Source organism: Ursus maritimus, unplaced genomic scaffold, assembly GCF_017311325.1.
Source record: "Ursus maritimus isolate PB19 unplaced genomic scaffold, ASM1731132v1 scaffold_31, whole genome shotgun sequence".
Classification (NCBI taxonomy): domain Eukaryota; kingdom Metazoa; phylum Chordata; class Mammalia; order Carnivora; family Ursidae; genus Ursus; species Ursus maritimus.
The window spans coordinates 702,262-723,083 of record NW_024425675.1 but is presented as its reverse complement, the minus strand read 5'-3'; the positions used below and the strand labels follow the sequence as shown (position 1 = coordinate 723,083).

General features: G+C 35.6%; 1 pseudogene; it reads right to left on the bottom strand.

Moving 5' to 3' along the window:
* Positions 1-8,247: 8,247 nt before the first annotated feature.
* LOC103656536 lies at positions 8,248-10,185 on the bottom strand (annotated as a pseudogene).
* Between the last annotated feature and the right edge of the window lie 10,637 nt (positions 10,186-20,822).

Genomic DNA, 20,822 nt, shown 5'->3' with positions numbered 1-20,822 from the left:
GTGAGAGTTCTTTTGTTTATTTGTTTCTCACATATTGAGTTTGAGAAGTTCTTTGTAGATCATGGATACCAGTCTTTTTTCTGTAGTGTCATTTGCAAATATCTTCTCCCATTCTGTGGGCTGCCTCTTAGTTTTTCTGACTCTTTCCTTGGCTGTGCAGAAGCTTTTTATCTTGATGAAGTCCCACAAGTTCATTTTATCTTTTGTTTCCCTTAAAGCCTTTGGAGATGTGTCATGAAAAAAGTTGCTGTGGCCGATGTCAAAGAGGTTGCTGCCTATGTTTTCCTCTAGGATTTTGATGGATTCCTCTCTCACATCAAGTTCTTTCCTCTATTTGGAGTTTATCTTTGTGTATGGTGTGAGAGAGTGGTCAAGCTTCGTTCTTTTGCATATAGCTGTCCAACTGTCCTAGCACCATTTATTGAAGATACTGTCTTTTTTAAACTGGATGTTTTTACCTGCTTTGTCAAAGATTAGTTGCCCAAAGAGCCGAGGTTCCATTTCTGGGTTCTCTATTCTGTTCCATTGGTCTATCTGTCTGTTTTTGTGCCAGTACCATGCTGTCTTGGTGATCACAGCTTTGTAGTATAGCTTGAAGTCCGGCATTGTGATGCCCCCAGCTTTGTTTTTCCTTTTCAACAATTGCTTGGCAATTCGGGGCCTTTCCTGGTTCCACACAAAAGTAAGGGCTGTTTGTTCCAGTTCTTTGAAAAATGTCATTGGTATTTTGATTGGGATGACATTGAAAGTGTAGATTGTTCTGGGTAGCATAGACATTTTAACTATGTTAATTCTTCTGAATCATGAGTATGTAATATATTTCCATCTTTTTGTGTCTTCTTCAATGTCTTTCAAGAGTGATTTGTAGTTTCTAGAATATAGCTCCTTTACATCTCTGGTTAAGTTAATTCCGAGATAATGTATGATTTTTGATGCTATTGCACGTGGAATGGATTGCCAAATTTCTCTTTCTTCAGTCTCATTATTCATGTATAGAAATGCAACTGATTTCTGAGCATTGATTTTGTATCCCGCCACATTACTGAATTGCTGTATAACTTCTAGTAGTTTGGGGGTGGAGTCTTTTGGGTTTTCCATATAGAGTATCATGTCATCTGCGAAGAGAGACAGTTTGACTTCTTCTTTGCCAATTTGTACACCTTTTATCCCTTTTTGTTATCTGATTGCTGTTGCAAGGACTTCTAGTACTATGTTGAATAATAGTGGCGAGAGTGGGCATCCTTGTCGTGTTCCTGATCTTAAGGGAAAGGCTCCTACTTTTCCCCATTGGGAATGATATTTGCTGTAGGCTTTTCACAGATGGTTTTTATGAGATTGAGGAATGTACTCTCTATCCCTACACTCTGAAGGGTTTTAATCAGGAAATGATGCTGTATTTTGTCAAATGCTTTTTCTGCATCAATTGAGAGGATCATATGGTTCTTGACTCTTTTCTTGTTGATTTGATCTATCACAATGATCGATTTGCGAATGTTGAACCACCCATCCATCCAAGGGATGAATCCCACTTGGTCATGATGGATAATCCTTTTAATGTACTGTTGGATCCTATTAGTCCTGACTAATCCTCTTGTTGAGGATTTTGGCGTCCATATTCATCAGGGATATTGGTCTGTAATTCTCCTTTTGGATGGGGTCTTTGCCTGGTTTGTGAATCAAGGTAGAACTGGGCTCATAAAATGAGTTTGGTAGTTTTCCTTCTCTTTCTATTTTTTGAAACAGCTTCAGGAGAATAGGTATTATTTCTTCTTTGAATGTTTGGTAGAATTCCCCAGGGAATCCGTCAGGCCCTTGACTCTTGTTTTTCAGGAAGTTTTTGATCACTGCTTCAATTTCTTCATAACTAATTGGTCTGTTTAAAAATAAATTTCTTCAGTTTCAGTCTTGGTAGGTTTCCAGGAAGGCATCCATTTCTTCCAGGTTGTTTAATTTATTGGCATAAATCTGTTGATGAAATTTCTAATGATCCTTCCTATTTCATTGGTGTTGGTTGTGATATCTCCCTTTTCATTCATAATTTTACTAACTTGGGTCCTTTCTCTATTCTTTTGAATAAGTCTGGCCAGTGGCTTATCGATTTATTTATTCTTACAAAAAACCTGCTTCTAGTTGTGTTGAAATGCTCTACTGTGCTCCTGGTTTCTAACTCATTGATCTCTACTCTAATCTTGATCAACTGCTTTCTCGTGCTTGAATTAGGCCTGTTCTTCTGTTCCTGTTCCAGTTTCTTGAGGTGAGAATATAAAAACTGCATTTTAGATTTTTCCATTCTTTTGAGTGAGGCTTGGATGGCTATGTATTTTCCCCTCAGGACTGCCTTTGTAGTGTCCCATAGGTTTTGGACCGTTGTGTTTTCATTCTCGCTGGTCTCCATAACTTTGTTTAAATTGATTTTTGATTTCCTAGTTTATCAAATCATTCTTGAGCAGGATGGTTCTTAGTTTCCAGGTGTTTGCGTTTCTTCCAAATTTTTCCTTGTGATTGAGTTCCAATTTCAAAGCATTGTGGTCTGAGAATATGCAGGGAATAATTTCAGTCTTTTGGTATCGGTTGAGACCTGTTTTATGACCCAGCATATGATGTATTCTGGAGAACATTCCATGTGCATTTGAAAAGAATGAGGTGTTGAGGACCCGTATATTAGCATATTTTTATGTATATGTCTCTTTATTCTTGTTAACAGTTGGCTTGTGTATCTTGGTGCTCCCCTGTTGGGGGCATAGATATTTATAATTGTCATATCCACTTGTTGGATACATCCTTTAAGAATAATATAGTGTCCTTCTGTATCTCCAACTACATTCTTTAGTTTAAAATCCAATCTGTCTGAAATGAGAATTGCTACCCCAGCTTTCTTTTGAGTTCCACTGGCATGAAAAATGGTTTTCCATCCGTTCACTTTCAGTCTGGATGTATCTTTAGGTTCAAAATGAGTCTCTTGCAGACAACAAATCGATGGGTCATGTCCTTTTATCCAATCTGCAACCCTGTGGTGTTTTATGGGAGCATTTAGGCCATTCACATTGAGAGTGATTATTGAGAGATATGATTTTAATGATATCATGTTGCCTGTAAAGTCTTTGTTTCTATAGATTGTAACTTTCTGTTCTGTATAACTCTTGGGGTCTTTTTACTTATATAGAACCCTCCTTAATATCTTCTGTACGGCTGGTTTCATGGTTACAAAATTGGTCAGTGTCTGGTGATTCTGGAAGGTCCTTATCTCTCCACCAATTCTGAATGACAGCCTTGCTTGATAAAGGATCCTTGGCTGCATGTTTTTCTCTGAAAGAGCTTTAAATTTCCCCCCCAACCCTTTCTCTCATTCCATGTCTGTGTAGACAGGTCTGACATAATCCTAATATTTTTGCCTTTGTACGTGAGAAATTTCTTCACCCTGGCCACTTTCAATACTGTATCCTTGGATCTAATATTTGCAACTTGCACTATGATGTGACATGGCGTACGGTTGTCATGGTTGAATTTGGGAGGGGTCCTCTCTGCCTCTTGGACACGAATGCTTGTTTCCTTTGCTAGATTAGGGAAGTTTTAAGCTACAATTTGTTCAAATATCTCTTCTAGACCTCTCTCTTTCTCCACCCGCTCGGGGATGCTGATGATTCTGACATTGGAACTTTTTATTAAGTCAGTAATCTCACATAGCCTACATTCTTGAGATTGGATTTTTTGGAGCCAATTTTCTGTTTTAGCTTTCTCTTCTACCATCCCATCCTCCAATTCACTAATTCGTTCTTCTGCCTCATTTACCCTGGCCATCACAGCATCTAGTTTTGACTGCATTTGATTCATAGCATTTTTAATTTCTGTGACATTCGCTCTCATTTCTGCCCTTAGGTAGTCTATATTCTTGTTAATATTTTCATTAATATTTTTTTCAAGCCTACAAATCATCTTGACCATTGTTAGTCTGAACTCCATTTCTGATAATTTGGTATTATCCATATCCATCAGTTCTATGGCAGAAGCCACAGACTCATTATCTTTTCTTTGCTGGGGAGGATTTCTCTTTCTTGTCTTTCTGATGAGGAGAGGTTGTGGGGTTGCCCAGAGCCCAAAATATTGACCAGGACTCAGACAGTGTGCTCTTGTTTTATAGGGACCTTAGGGATGTGGGCTTCTTGATTTTTCAGCCTGCCTTCGGGGGGGGGGCGGTGCCGTGCTGATGTTCAGGCAACCCTGTTTGGGTAGAATCTCCCGGTCCCCTGTGAGGGTGATGGGGATTGGCACAATGTGAGCTGGTATTACCACACTTTTGTTCTCTGGCGGCTTTCTGTGATTCTTCTGAGAATCAGAGCAGCAGTGGCTGAATCCTAGCCTCTGTCTCAGAACAGAGAGATCACAGTCCGCTCTCCACTGAGCTCTTCTGGCCTCTTTAACGCTGTTTTTGTTGGTGCTGCTAAAAACTCTGCAGCTGGTGTCCCAGCCCTCACTTCCAGAGCCAGCATGTCTCTGTCCTTTGTGTTTCTAACACCGCCAGCTGCCAGTCACCAGCCACTAGACGCCAGCCACCCTCATGCACGCTCCTGAGCTCTCTGTTTCAGTGAGGTTTGCGCGCACTCCGGAATGCCGGTTTTCAGTCTGGTTGTGTGCGCACTCAGTCCAGGTCCAGTGAGTGCTCCAGAGCTCTGGTTTTCAGTTTGGACACACGTGCATTCCCAGGCTCAGGATCTCAGTCTGCTGTCTCACGGGTGCCCATCCATAAGTCTGGCCCGCTCCCCAGTGCAGGTGGCTACTGCTCCCCAGATCCCAAGTGTGGCGGCTCCCTCTCCCTTCCATTTATCTTCCGATATCTGTGCGCGGATTCACGGCTCCCTGCTTTGTACCTCAATACTCAGTGCTGGAGATGTTCATTTGTTGAGATCCAGATGTATCTTCCTGCATCTCAGGCTGATTCTGTGGGTTTTCAGGTTGGTCTGGTACCTATCTAGCTCCACTCAGGGGACCAGCTGAAAACGGGGACCCCTACTCCTCTGCCATCTTAACTCAAAATCTAAAAAGTTTTTTAATGTATAAAAACACTACAATTTTTGTGTATTAATTTTGAGTCATAAATTTTACTAAATTTGTGGATTAGATCTAACAGATTTTTGGTTCACTCCTCTGGATTTTCTGTATAAAAAATTATGTCTTCTGCAAATAATACTTCTTCTTTTCCAATCCTGATACTTTTTAAAAAATTTTTCTTGCCTAATTGCTCTAGTTAGGATTTCTAGTACTATTTTGACTGGGAGTGCTGAAAGAGGAAACTCTTGTCTTGTTCCTGATCTTAAAGGAAAAACTTTCAACCTTAACTAGAGTGCTTTTTGCTGTGGGTTTGTCTTATATGGTCTTTTTATGTTGAGGTATGTTCATTCTGTGCCTAATTTGTTATGAGTTTTTGTCATGAATAGATGCTGAATACTCTCAAATACTTTTTTGCATTTACTGAGAAGATACTATGTCATTCTATTAATGTGATGTATCACATACTTGCATCCTCAGGATAAATCTCACTTGATTGTAGTGAATGATCCTGTGTTGCTTGTTGCACTGCTGAATTTGTTTTGCTAGCATTTTATTGAGAATTGCTGCATCTATATTCAGCAGAAATATTAGCCTATAGTTTTTTTCCTCTGGTAGTATCCTCTTTGGGCTTTAGTTATCAGGATAATGCTAGCCTGGTAAAATGAGTCTAGGAGAGTTTCTTACCCTTCAATTTTTTGGAAGGATTTGAAAAAGATCATTGTGAATTTTTCCTTAAATGTTTGGTTAAATCCACCAGTGAAGCCATCTGGCCCCATTCTTTTCATCATTGGGAGATTTTTGTTAACTGATTCAGAGTGCTTACTAATAATTAGCCTATTTAGATTTTCTACTTCTTCCTGATTCATTCTTGATAAGTTGTAGTTTCCAAGAATTTTTCCATTTCTTCTCACTTGTTTAATTTGTTGGTATATATTTGTTCATAATAGCCTCTTATGATCATTTGAATTTCTGTGGTATTCGCTGTAATGTATCCTTTTTTCATCTATAATTTTTTGATTTGGGTTTTCCCTCCTGCCTTGGTTGATTTAGATAAGGGTTTGCCAATTTCATCTTGTCAAGGAATCAACTCCTACATTTGGTTAACATTTTTCTATTATTTTTCTGTTCTTAATTTCACTTATTTCTATTCTAATATTTATTATTTATTTTTCTTCTTTTAACTGTGGGCTGATTTGTTTCTCTCTTTGTAGTTCCTTAAGGCATGGAGTTAATGTTGCTAATTTGGGATCTTTTTTTGCCTTTTATTGTAGGCTTTTATTGGTATAAATATTCCTCTTAAAACTTTTTGCTTTATCCCATAAGTTCTGGTATATTGTACTTCTCTTTTTTTTTTAGAAGCTTTTTATTTTCCCTTTGAGTTTTCTTTGATTTATTGATTGGGAGAGCATTGTTTAATTTCATGTGTTTGTAATTGTTTTTCGTTTGTTTGTTTGTTTCCTCTATTGATTTCTAGTTTCATGTGATTGTGAGCAGAGAACATGTTTGGTATGATTTCAATCTTCTTGAATTTGTTGATTTGTTTCATGGCCTTACATAGTGTAACCTAGAAAATGTTCCATGTGAGCTTGAGAAAAATGTGAATTCTGCTCTTATTGGTTAGAATATTTTAAATATGTCTTAGGTCAATTTGGTCTACAGTGCTCTTCAAATTGCTGTTTTCATATTGATTTTCTGTCTGAATGATTCATCCATTGCTGAGAGTTCAGTATTAAGTTATCCAACTATTATCATATACTTTCTATTTCTCCATTTAGCTGTTAATTTTTGCTCTATATATTTAAGTGCTCCAAAGTTGATGGCAAAAAATATTTACAAATGTTATATTTTCTTGATATATTGACCCTATTATCATGACCTTCTTTGTTCCTTTTTTTTCATTTTTGGTTAAAGTTTATTTTGTCTGATATAGGTATAGCTACCCCTGTTTTTGGGGGGGTTTTTTTGGTGTTTTTGTTGTTGTTACCATTTGTTTGAAATGTTCTTTTCAATCCCTTTTTTCTAAGTCTACATGTGTCTTTAACGCTAAGAGAGTCTCTTGTACATAACATATTGTTGGAATTTTTTTTTTTATCCATTAAGCCATTCTTTGCCTTTCAATAGCAAAACTTAATCCATTTATATTTAAAGTAATTGGTGGTAGATAAGAACTTACTACTGTCATTTTGTTTCTTGGTTGTTTTATAGATCCATTGTTCCTTGTTTCTTATCCTGCTGGGTTTTGTGTGTGTGTTTTATCTTTAGTATCAATATTCTTTAACTCCTTTAATCCTGTTTTTGTTGTTATTGTTGTTTTTAATTTTACTACAGAATTTTTACTTTTGGTGACCATGAAGCTTATATAAAATATCTTAAATTTATAACATCCTATTTTTATTGATAAAAACTTAACTTTAATAGAATTTGTAAACTTTAAACCTTCACTCTTCATGTTTTAGGTTATTGCTTTTATAATTTGCATTTTTTGTGTGTATTGTGTAACAATAAATGATTGCAGTTATGGCTATTTTATTATGTTTTTTTTTTCTTTTTTACTTTTAAACTAAAGTTTTAAGGGAGTTATGCACCCTATTACCATATTGCAAAATCTAACTATATCTATATATTACCATTACCAGTTTGATTTGTGCTAACTGGTGTTCTTTTACTTCCAAAGAACTGTCTTTAGTACTTCTTATAAGGCAAATCTGGTTTCAATAAACTCCCTTAGTTTTTTTTTTTTTTTTTTTATGGGGAAGATGTATCCCTTCTTTTGTTTCTCAAGGACAGCTTCAGCAGGTGTAGAACTCTTGGGTGACAGTAATTTTCTCTCAATATTTTATGATGTCATTCCTCTCTTTCCTGGTCTGAAAAGATTCTGTTGGGAAATACACCAATAGTCTTATGGCAGTTCCTTTGTATGTAATTCTCTCTTTTCTCTGTTGCTCTTAAAATTATTTTCTATTTTTAACTTTTTAAAATATATTATATGGTCTTTAATTAAGTACATAAACTACTATTTAATATATTTCTCCATGAACTTTTTGTGAAATTCAGATCACAGTGTATCATTTACAAATATTTTGTCATTCTTCTTTCTTTTTTGAATTAATTTATTTATTTTAGAGAAAGAGAGCACAAGCAAGAGGGGCAGGGAGAGGGAGAACATCTCAAGCAGCCTGACTCAGGGCTTAATCCCACAATCCTGAGATCATGGCCTGAGCTGAAACCAAGAGTCAGATGCTTAACTGATTGCACCACCCAGGTGCCCCTTGTCTTTCTTCTGATAATCTACACCATTTACACAGTTCTTGAAAACAGCATCATCATCCTACTTTCTTTTAACTTTGAAGTTGGCCTGAAACTGTGATGGGCCAGTGAGATTGAGAGGGTTTCCACTCAAAATGTCTTCCATATGTATTTTTTCTTCTTCAGCTTTCTCTTCTTGTTCATTCCTGGACTGATCTCAGCTCCTTCATTTTTATTTTTTTCTAGTTCTGCAAGAGGTGCTTATCATTACTCCCCTCTTCAAAATTTTCATTTTCATCTCTCCAATCTGTTGGAAAATCATCTGCATCAAGGTTGACAGCAGGAATCTGGTCTAAGCAAGACTTCTTTGACACTGAAGAGAAGATTGTATGTTCTTATGTTAGAGAATCTCTATATTTCTCTCTTGCACCAGCTTGCTCTCTCTCTTCCAGCTCTCTCTTACAGCCATGGTTCCAAACTTCTTCAGAGGCATCCTAAATAGTTTGTCTATATTTTATCTTTGTATGAGAAGGTAGGTCTCTACTCAGGCTCCTCTTCTAAATTTTATAGGTTTGCTTTGACCAGTCAGCTCAGTTTGGGTTTCTGGGTGTGTCTGCTGATAATGTCCTTAGGCATTTAGGTCCAACTATCATGATCTATATTTGAATGAGACATCTGTTTGAGCTCTGAGAAAGAGGATGGGGGCTGTATCACTCACTGAGAATAATTAGATAAGACTGATGGCTTGCTTCCCTGCTAGGGAGGTTGGTTGCAGGATGGCCTCCATATTTTTCTAGGTTATCTTATCAGACTTGCTAGATGGTTGGGACTAGGTACTGCATTCAGAAATAGATGAGGCTATGAGATAGCTTTCCTGCTTTGGCCAGGCAGTAGGATGTGTCCAGAGCTTATATGGTTCATTGTTTGTGAATGCAAATCAGATCACAGTGTATCTGATTTCCCTAGTCACCTGAGGTTACTGGTTTTGCTCTGCAAATGGGAAAAGCCTATGGGCTGTGCTCTCTGTTCAAATGTAATTGTTTATAGGCCTGTGGAATGGGTTATGCAGCTTCCCATATGCTCTGGGTTGGCTCCCTGGGGACAGGCTGAAGGCTGTATTCAGTGATAAGAAGGACTACAAATTAGATTCCTTGCTTGTGCACAGTAAAATAAGCAACTCCAATGCTGATAAAGCTCTTTGTTGTTTCAACCCAAGCTGACTACACCCCAAATACTCTGGCCAAAGAGGGCTACTGGCTTCGTTTACTAAACTGTCCACTCTATCTGCTTTTCTCTAGGTTTGAGCACTGCTTGAAGACACAATTTTCAGCAGTTTTGCCAGACTTCTGATCAGTTGGGGCTGGAAGACACTCTTCACAGAGGATGAGGCTATGTCTTGGCTACTTTGCCTGAGTGGGAGGGGGACGGGCCACTCTAGGTCACTCTAAATTTCTAAAATAGATTCTCCACTTAGGAGGGGCCAGGAGTTACCCTCCTCATCCTTGATTATGAATTAATCTACCATGGTTGTTTGCCTGCCTATGCATAGCACAGGAATCCTTCATGCCCTGTACTGGCTTTCCTCTGGGTGAAATTAGCACACATTTTGGCGGAATACTACTGGGCAGTCCAGCTTCCCTTTGGGTCTATGGGACCAGAAGACACTCTCTACAGCAAGTGGAGTCTGTGATTCAGCTTCTTGCCTGGGCATGGGCAAACTGGGTTCTAAGTCCAGTAATATTTCTTATTTAAGAATCCAAATCAGGCAGATCTACACTCTGCCAAGTTTCCTGGTCAGAATGTGCCCCTGACTTGGCTCTGCAGATGAGCGAAACCACTAGTTGGGATAACATTAGGGCACTGCAGGTATGAACTCAGGTTATCAAGACCCATGTGTTGGTTTTGTCAACCCCACTTCACCTGTGTGTCACAGTCAGATTCTCCATGGTTGAGCCCCAAGGATTTCTCTGCAATTGCTATAGTATTAGATCAGAGTAGGGCTCCCACAAAGTGACCCCAGTGCTGGACAGGCAAGGAAGATTGTGTCCTCTTCATTCTCTTTTCCCACTGGATGAACCAGAGATTCAGGGGAGACCTCTTGACATGAAGGTTCACTGTCCTGAGAAGGGACAATATAGTCAATGTGTAGCTACTTCTCTTACCCCCTAAAGCAGTCTGTGTTGGTCTTTTGGGGGGAGCCTCAGCCTCACCCCTATGTTCCAGAATTTTCTCAGTGTTGTTTTGTCTTGAATAGTTCTTAGTTGTTCCTCTTTAGAGGGGAAGAAGAGTCAGGAACAACCTATTTCACCATCTTGATAATGTCCATCTAATATTTTTTAAATGACAAATGTATAGAAATAAATAACAGATTAATTATTTCTGGGGATTATGGATAGCGTAGGGTTGAGCAGGAAGTGAATATGGATATAAAAGGAAAATATGAAGGCTCCTTGTGATGATGGTAATGTACTGTATCTTGACTATACCAGTATCAATATCCTGGTTATAATAAATGTAATATAATTGTGTAAGCTGATACCATTGGGGAGGAGAGTGAGTAAAGGCAATTTTTCTGTATTATTTCTTACAACAATGTTTGAATCTGCAATTATCCCAAAATAAAAATAAAAGTAATAATATAAGTATATAACAAATAATATTTTTTAAACTATAATTGTGCAACTCATTATATGGAAAAAGTGAAGGTTTCAAGAGAATAGATTGGGAAGCTTACAACCAGGTAAGGGAAAAGGAAGCAAAGTGGAAAAAGCTACACCACTAGAGAAGTTCTCATGCAAGTCACAGCCCTAATACGTGGGCTCAACAATACTGAGATTTCATTTATTATAGAATTATTATAATTGTTGTATAATAATTATTGTTAATAATTATTATAATTAATTTTTTATAAAATTATTTAACGATCTTCCACCTCGTATCTCACCACCATACCAGCAGGGTTCCAACATAGTCAAGTGGATTATAGCTGGAAGAACTGTAAGATACAGACTGTTTCTGAGTTAATGTATTAGGGTATTCCAAGGTCAAGAGGAGAGACAGAAACACAGACACAAGAATTTGAAGCTTCTGGTCCCAAAAGCATTAGCAAATATTAAGCACAACCCACCTCCCAGCCAAATTAATATTTATTTTTATGCTAAATACCTACATACATCAGTCTTATTACCCAATACAAAATGTCTGGGTTTTAACAACAACAAAATTATAAGACATGACTATATTCAAGAAAAAAACACATTCAGAACTAGACTCAGATGGGACCCAGATTGTTAGAATTATCACATAAGAAATTTAAAATATAATAATAAAATATCTTAAAGGCTATAATGAAAAAAGAAAACATTATATATATAATGTATCAATCTTAAATATGTATGTATCAAACAATAGAGCATCAAAATACATAAAGCATAAATAAAGTAAAAACTGAAAGACTGGTAGAAGTAGACAAATTACACTACCATAGTTGGAGGTTTCAACAACCCCTACATATTCATTACATATATACAATATATTCTACATATGTATGTTCATTTTATATATATATATATATATATATATATATATGATGTTCATTACATATATGTAATGAAAGCAGAGAGATGGAAACTCTAAAAATGAATTTAAAAATAGTAAAAATTATACATAAAAAATAAAAATTATTTTGATGGGTTTGTCAGTAGACTGCAAGCAGCCAAAGAAATAAGTGTTTTTGAAGAAAGATCAATAGAAACTTCCCAAACTGATATCCAAAGAAGAAATAGAATGAAAATAACAGAAAAAAATATTAAGTACTATGGAAAAGTTTCTAAAGGTGTTATATGTGCATAATGGGAATATCAGAAGGAGATGAGAGAATAGAGCAGAATAAATATTTGAAGTGATAATGACTGAGAATTTTCTAAAATCAGTGATAGATAAAAGATTACAGATCTGGAAATCCAAAGAACACCCAGAGAATGACTACCCTCTCTCCCATACCCCACCCTTCAAAAAAGAAAGAAAGATAAAAGAAAGAAAAAGGAAAGAAAGAAAGGAAGAAAGAAAGAAAGAAAGAAAGAAAGAAAGAAGGAAAGAGAAGAAGAAGAAGAAGAAGAAGAAGAAGAAGAAGAAGAAGAAGAAGAAAGGAAGAAGGAAGGAAAGAAGGAAAAGAAGGAAAAGAAGAAGAAAGAAGAAGGAGGAGGAAGAGAAGGAGGAGGAGAAGAAAAAGGAGAAAGGGAGGGAGGGATGGACGGACAGAGGGAGGGAGGAAGGAAGGAAGGAAGGAAGGAAGGAAGGAAGGAAGGAAGGAAAAAATATATTGGTGTACTATAGTTCAATTGCAGAGAACAGTTTGAAAGAAAACAAAGCAAATAAAATAGAGGAACACAGATAAGAATTACAACAGTTTTCACATCAGAAACAACCAAAAGGAAAGTGTAGTGAAATATTTAAAGTGTTAAAAAAAAAACCCTCACCAATTTAAAATTGTATATCTAGTGAAGTTGCTTTAAAAAGTAAAGAAGAAATAAAGATTGTCTTAGAAAAAATAAAGAGGGGGTGGGGGCAGAGATTCAGTGCCAGCATACCTACTGTGCAAGAGATGTTATAAGAAAATTTTCAGGTAGGAAACAAACAAACAAGCAAAAAAACAAACCAAAACAAAGCAAACAAAAAATAACTTAGATGGAACCTAAAGAAGGGAAATGCATCAGACAAGTAATAAATGAAAATAAAACAAAATTATTAATACTTCTGATTTTTTCATTGATTTAAAAGATAACAGTTTGAAACAATAATAGTAACAGTGTATTGGGTGATCATAGCATATGAAAAAGTGAAATCAATGGCAAGAATGCCACAAAGGACAAAAGGGAGGAATTAGAGATATTTAGTTATAATTGTACTATACATGAAATGTCATAGTGTTATTTGAAGGTAGACTTCAGTTAGTTCGGTGTATGTAGTAACCTATGGAGCAACAAATAGAGAGTTTTTGTAAATAAGTGTAATTGATATGCTAAGAAAATAAAATGGAATCCTATAAAAATGTTCAATTACCATATGATTTCACTCATATGTGGAATTTAAGGAACAAAATAAATGAGCAAAGGCAAAAAAGAGAGAGAGGCAGACAAACCCAGAAACAGACTCTTAACTATAGAGAACAAACTAATATTACCAGAGGGGAAGTTGGTGGAGGGATGGGTTAATCAGTGATGGGGATTAAGGAGTGCACTTGTGATGAGCACTCGATGTTGTATGGAAGTGTTGCATCACTATATTGTATACCTGAAACTAATATTACACTGTATGTTAGCTAACTGGAATTCAAATAAAAACTTTAAAAACAAGTTCAGTTAGGGGTGCCTGGGTGGCACAGCAGTTAAGCGTCTGCCTTCGGCTCAGGGCGTGATCCTGGCATTATGGGATCAAGCCCCACATCAGGCTCCTCTGCTATGAGCCTGCTTCTTCCTTTCCCACTCCCCCTGTTTGTGCTCCCTCTCTCGCTGGCTGTCTCTATCTCTGTCAAATAAATAAATAAATAAAATCTTAAAAAAAAAGTTCAATTAAAACCAGAGAAATGCAACAAAAGGAATAATTATACACATGTTAAAATTAATCTAACTTTATAACTATTTAATTTTAATGTGCATGGTCTGAATACACATATTAGAAAACAGAAACTGTCAGTGAATTAAAAAGCAACACTCAAATATATGTTGTCTACAAGAAACCCACAAGAGTAAAGGAATTGAAAAGACATCACACACTAATACTCATTAAAAGAAAGCTGGGATATCCATACTGATTTCAGGCAAAGCAGTCTTTAGACAAGGACATTGTTAGAGATAAAGAAAGGCGTTACATAATGTCTCTCCAAGAATATGTATCAATCTTAATTATGTATGTATCAAACAATAGAGCATCAAAATACATAAAACATAAATAAAGTAAAAACTGAAAGAACTGGTAGACAAATTACACTCCTATAGTTGGAGATTTCAACAACCCCTTCAGTGATTGATAGATCAGGCAGCCAGAGAATCAATAAGGAAATATTTGATGTGAATAGCAATATTAACCAAATTGATCTTACTGACATTTATACAATACTCTATCCAACAACCACATAATACACATTCTTTCAAGAGCCCATGAAACATTAAACAAGAATACATTCTCAGCCATAGAATAGTCTTTGGAAAATTCAAAATAATAGAAATCATGCAAGGCATATTATTAGATCACATGAAATTAAACTACAAATCAGTAACAGAAAGATAGCTGATAATATCTGGAATATTCAGAATTTAGTACTTGGAAATTAACACACTTCCAAATAATTCACCAGACTTCTCAAATTAAATTTTTAAAAAATTGAACTGATCAAAAGAAATGTTTAAAATTAGTTATAAAAACAACCATTTCAACAAACTAGAGAAAGAAGAGCAATGTAAAGAACAAAAATATAGAAATAATAAAAATTGGAAGAGAATCCATGAAATTGAAAACAATAAATAAAAGCAACTAAACCAAAGTCTAGTTCCTTAAAAAGGCCAATTAAATTGGTTAGAGTTTAGCCAGGCTAACCAAGAAAAATAATAGAGAAGAAAGCACCAGGACTTTTTGCTAGGATAAACTACTTGAATTTTAACTCAACATCAATGGGAAATTTTGTAAGAGAAAAGGACAGCTGGGTTCATCTGTCCAGTAACCCTGGCTTATAACAGAGGGCTTGATATTCTGTACCATCACCAGGAATCAATATTCAGGAAGCCAGAATAAGCTCAGTTGTTATGATATGTTTTAACTGGTAGCAGAAGTAAGGTAAGCTGAGATCTATCTGTAATATAATTTCAGAAGTTGCCAAAACAAAGGCCAGGAAGATGTGCAAAGAGTTTGAACTCTAAAGATGAAACTTCAGGGAAGAATTTAATAGGTAATTATGAGAGAGGTCTCTGCTGAGGGTAAGAAATGGAACAGGGAAGAATATTGGCATCATTGAAGCAGTATCTCCCTAAGTATTTCACAGAGGACATGGTTGAGAGGGACATATTTAAGCACAATTTGCCATAGAAAAAGATGAGTAAGTGAGTCAACCTTGATGGGTTTAAGTCACAGATAGGTTTCAGAGTCCTTAAGTGGCAATCAAAGGCAAGGGGGTAGGATGGGACTGCCCAAAGAATATGGGTAAAAGTAGGAAAAGAAAGGGGGTAGAACCATGGTTGGCTGAATTCAAAGGAAAGTGTGTAGAATCATGGAATGGAGTGGCTTTTTCCCAACATGTAAAAGACCCAGGACCATGCTTCTTAGTGCTAGAAATTTCTGGGTACTGGAATGACTCTGGAACCATTCAGAGGCACTTGAGAAGAATCTATTTAATAAAGTTTATGAGCTATATTATTTTTTTCTGAGTGTCTAAGTATATGGATCTGTGTCCTTTACTTGTCCCTGAATACAATTTTGTTATTTACTATTTGCTATCATTTTTTCCCTTTCTTTATCTCCACTCCTCCCCATGAGGGAGTAGACTTTGATTGAACTTAAGAAAGAACTAGAAAGAAATTGTTCATATTAATTCTATTCAAAAGCTAGGGAAAATATTTTTTATTCTTCTGAACTCTAATGCTGTAAATTTATTTTCACCTCAAGATTTTATGTTCATTTGAGTTTTCTGATGACTTTTTGTGTGGTATATCATTCTTTATTTTTCTGTTTTTATTTGATATTATTTTTCAGTTTTATTAAATTATAACTGACAATAAAATTATAAGATATTTAAAGTGTACACCATGATGATTTGATATATGTATATATTGTGAATGATGAAACATTCTTGATGAAGATTAAATAAATGGAATGATCAGTTTTACTGAATGACCTTTAGCTTCATCTCTGTTTTCACTTGCTTCCACTCTACCTTTTCATTTAAGGCCTATTTTTAGTTAACTCATGACTCTCATGACTCTCGTGACTCATGAGTCTTTAGAGTTCTCCTGACTCTAAATTGTTACCTATAGAAAGTTCCTAAATCCAAAACTTTTACAAAGCTAATGTGTTTTGTTATTATGCATTTACTCTCAGCTTAACTTTTAAAAAATATAGCCATATTTTAAATTTATAATATTTAATGAACTTACTGAATAATGAAAGTTCCATATAATTCTCATAGTGTCACAAAGTTTGAGAATTGAATTGAATGTTGTCCTGCTAGTCATAGTAATCTCAGTTTCTGGATATCCATTCTTTTTAAATGGAATAAAGGATCCATATACCTTTGTGACTAATGGGTAATTTGAAGCTAGATAAAAAGATAAATGGGGGATATTTTAGTTACAAGACTTATTTATATTAATGAGTAAAGAAAGGAAAAGGACTGATTATACGTCTCTTTCAGGAAATGAAACAATGGGAATTAATAGGATTCTAAGAATGTGTAGAAATACCAATAGAGAACAAAAATTAAGTCAATATATTTGCATTAACTACCAGGTATTTGGAATCAAAGGTAGGTAAGAAAGATTGTATGCAAAAACAATTCAGTTTTTGATAAAGCACAATTTATTATCTGCTTTATATCAAAATGAATTTCCTCTGGAAAACAGTATTCTCTGGCTTTTTGGAGCACAATATATAAGAAACATTTTAATTTTGACTTTCCCTCAATGACAGTGACCCCTCTGCCCTCTCCATTTTATAAATTATTGACAAAGCAGCAGGAAGATTCCAATTGCACAATAGTTATTTGGCCCCTCTGGTCATTTCTCAATAGCCCTGAAAAGTTCATTGGCTTTAGACAAAGGCTTTCTCAGAGTTTCAGGCTCCAACATTCTGAGAGTTTGAACACGTTTGTGTTCTTTATGCATCATTTAAATATAATACTTTGAGGTCAAGCCTTGGCAAAGAATTAAGAGGTTAGATATTTACTTGCTAAGGAAAACATGAAAAGGAAATTGGTATTTTATATGGAATTAAATTTGAAAGGTATATTTAAAGCAAAAATAAACCAGATAATTTTAAAATTTGGGAAAGATGAATATTGATGTAAAATTATTAATATAAAATGAATGTTGACAAAACTATTATAGAAAAGATTTAAGGATAAGAATATTTACATAAATATTATCATAATATTTAAATAAATATTTATATAAATATTCCTCAAAGTATTGTCATACTTTAAAATGTATTTTAGAATCCTTAAACTGGTATCAAGATTTTTGCTTTCAAAATGTATCATTTCTTTCTATGCAATGAAAAAATGGCATTTTGCTGTGAAGTGGTTGGATATAAGATAAAAAATACTTACAGTTTATATTTGAAAGACTAGTGGAATATTTTCTAATCTCTTTGTAATTTTATTTGGTTGAGAATTGCTAAGTCAAACCAACTCTTTTGAATTTACTTTTAGCTTCCTAATACACTGTGATCTCTGAAATGTGCAAAGTGCATCTCTGCAGCTGTGATATTAGCTTTTCATACACAAATGTTTAATCCAAATAGGTGGGTGTTTTAGTTCACACATTGGACTCATGTTCTAACATCCATAAGAGAAACACTTGAAGGAATATATATATATATGGCATAGTCATCCAAATCTATGACTGATCAGAAATGCAATTATTTTCCATGATCTCATTTCCATATACATTGCTTTCCTTTGTAGTACTATACTAAATTATAGTCTTGGGGTGTGTGTGCGCGCAAAGAGATGAGTAGAGGAGATGGAAGCAATTTTTCCCTATTGCTTAACTCTGCAAATTTTATTTTTAAGGATATTATTTTAGTTGTTTATAACAATAAGTTCTCAGAAGCTGTATTAAACACTTTATTATAGTAGGACATATCCAAGAACTTTTTCTTTATCTCAGTATAATATATGCTCTGGGATGTAACTTTTTTTTCAATTTCATTGTCTTCAAAACCTAACAAAAAAAAAACATTTTGTTTTGACTACCTCTTAAGTTTCTGTTAACTGATAGATAATTCATGCAGATGGAAAAGAACACAAATGAGACATCTAGGAAAAAAAATGAAAAATTGAAGTGAGGGGCAAAATGAGAGGAAACATTTGAAAATTTAATAAAATTATATTTCCATTCAGATCCACAAACTTTTTATTTTTTTACTTACAAAATAAACTTTTTTCCATTTTTTTAGTTTGTAATAATATTTTTTATTATATTATTTTAGCCACCATACAATACATCCCTGGTTTTCAGTGTAAAGTTCCATGATTCATTAGTTGCGTATAACACCCAGTACACCATGCAATACGTGCCGTCCTTAATACCCATCACCAGCCTATCCCATTCCCCCACCCCTCTCCCCTCTGAAGCCATCAGTTTGTTTCTCAGAGTCCATAGTCTTTCATGCTTCATTACCCTTCTGATTAACCCACTTTCTTTATCCCTTTCTTCTCCTACCAATCTATTCTAGTTCTTATGTTCCATAGATGAGAGAAATCATATGATAATTGTGTTTCTCTGCTTGACTTATTTCACTCAGCATTATCTCCTCCAGTGCCGTCCATATTGCAGCAAATGTTGAGAAATCGTTCTTTTTGATAGCTGAGTAATATTCCATTGTATATATATGGACCACATCTTCTTAATCCAGTCATCCGTGAAGGGCATCTCAGCTCCTTTCACTATTTAGCTATTGTGGATAATGCTGCTATGAACATTGGGATGCATATGGCCCTTCTCTTCACTACGTCTGTATCTTTGGGTTAAATACCCAGTAGTGGAATTGCTGGATCATAGCGTAGTCAATTTTTAATATTTAAGGGACCTCCACACTGTTTTCCAGAGTGGCTGTACAAACTTGCATTCCCACGAACAATGTAGGAGGGATCCCCTTTCTCTACATCCTCTACAAGAATTCTTGTTTCTTGACTACTCAATTTTTGCCATTCTAACTGGTGTAAGGTGCTATCTCAGAGCAGTTGTGATTTGAATTTCCCCCATGGCTAATGATTTTGAACATTTTTTTCATGTGTCTGTTAGCCAATTGTATAACTTCATTGGAAAAGTGTCTATTCATATCTTCTGCTCATTTTATGATTTATTTGTTTCTTGTGTATTGAGTTTGAGAAGTTCTTTGTAGATCTTGGATACCAGTCTTTCATCTGTAGTGTCATTTGCAAATATCTTCTCCCATTCCCTGGGCTGCCTCTTAGATTTTTTACTGTTTCCTTGGCCGTGCAGAACCTTTTTATCTTCATTAAGTCCTACAAGTTCATTTTATCTTTTGTTTCTCTTAAAGCAATTGGAGATGTGTCATGAAAAAGGATGCTGTGGCCGATGTCATAGAGGTTGCTACCTATGCTCTCCTCTAGGATTTTGATGGATTCCTGTCTCACATCGAGGTCTTTCAACCATTTGGAGTTTATCTTTGTGTATGGTGTGAGAGAGTGTTCAAGTTTCATTCGTTTGCATATAGCTGTCCAATTTTCCCAGCACCATTTATTGAAGACACTGTCTTTTTTCCAATGTATGTTTTTTCCGGCTTTATCAAAGATTAGTTGTCCAAAGAGCCGAAGGTCCATTTCTGGGATCTCTATTCTGTTCCATTGGTCTATGTGTCTGTTTTTGTGCCAGTACCATGCTGTCTTTGTGATCACAGCTTTGTAGTATATCGTGAAGTCTGGCAACGTGATGCCCCCAGCTTTGTTTTTCCTTTTCAACAATTCCTTAGAGATTTGGGGCTTTCTGTGGTTCCAAACAAATGTAAGGGCTGTTTGTTCCAGTTCATTGTAAAATGCCATTGGTATTTTGGTCGGGATGGCATTGAAAGTGTAGATTGCTCTGGGTAGCATAGACATTTTAACTATGTTAATTCTTCCGATCCATGAGCATGGAATATTTTTCCATCTTTGTATGTCTTCTTCAACGTCTTTCAAGAGTGATTTGTAGTTTCTAGAATATAGATCCTTTACATATCTGGTTAATTCCGAGATAACGTATGATTTTTGGTGCTATTGTAAATGGAATGGATTCCCTAGTTTCTCTTTCTTCAGTCTCATTGTTTGTGTATAGAAATGTAACTGATTTCTGAGCATTGATTTGTATCCCGCCACATTACTGAATTGCTGTATAACAACTAGTAGCTTGGAGGTCGAGTCTTTTGGGATTTCCATATAGACTATCATGTCATCTGCGAAGAGAAACAGTTTGACTTCTTTGCCGATTTGGATACATTTTATCCCTTTTTGTTGTCTGATCGCTGTTGCAAGGACTTCTAGTGCTATGTTGAATAATAATGGCGAGAGTGGGCATCCTTGTCGTGTTCCTGAACTTAAGGGAAAGGCTTCCAGGTTTTCCCTATTGAGAATGATATTTGCTGTAGTCTTTTCATAGATGGTTTTTATGAAATTGAGGAATGTACCCACTATCCACACTCTGAAGGGTTTTCATCAGGAAAGGATGCTGTATTTTGTCAAATGCTTTTTCTGCATCAGTTGAGAGGATCATATGATTCTTAGCTTTTTTCTTGTTGATATGATCTATCACACTGATAGATTT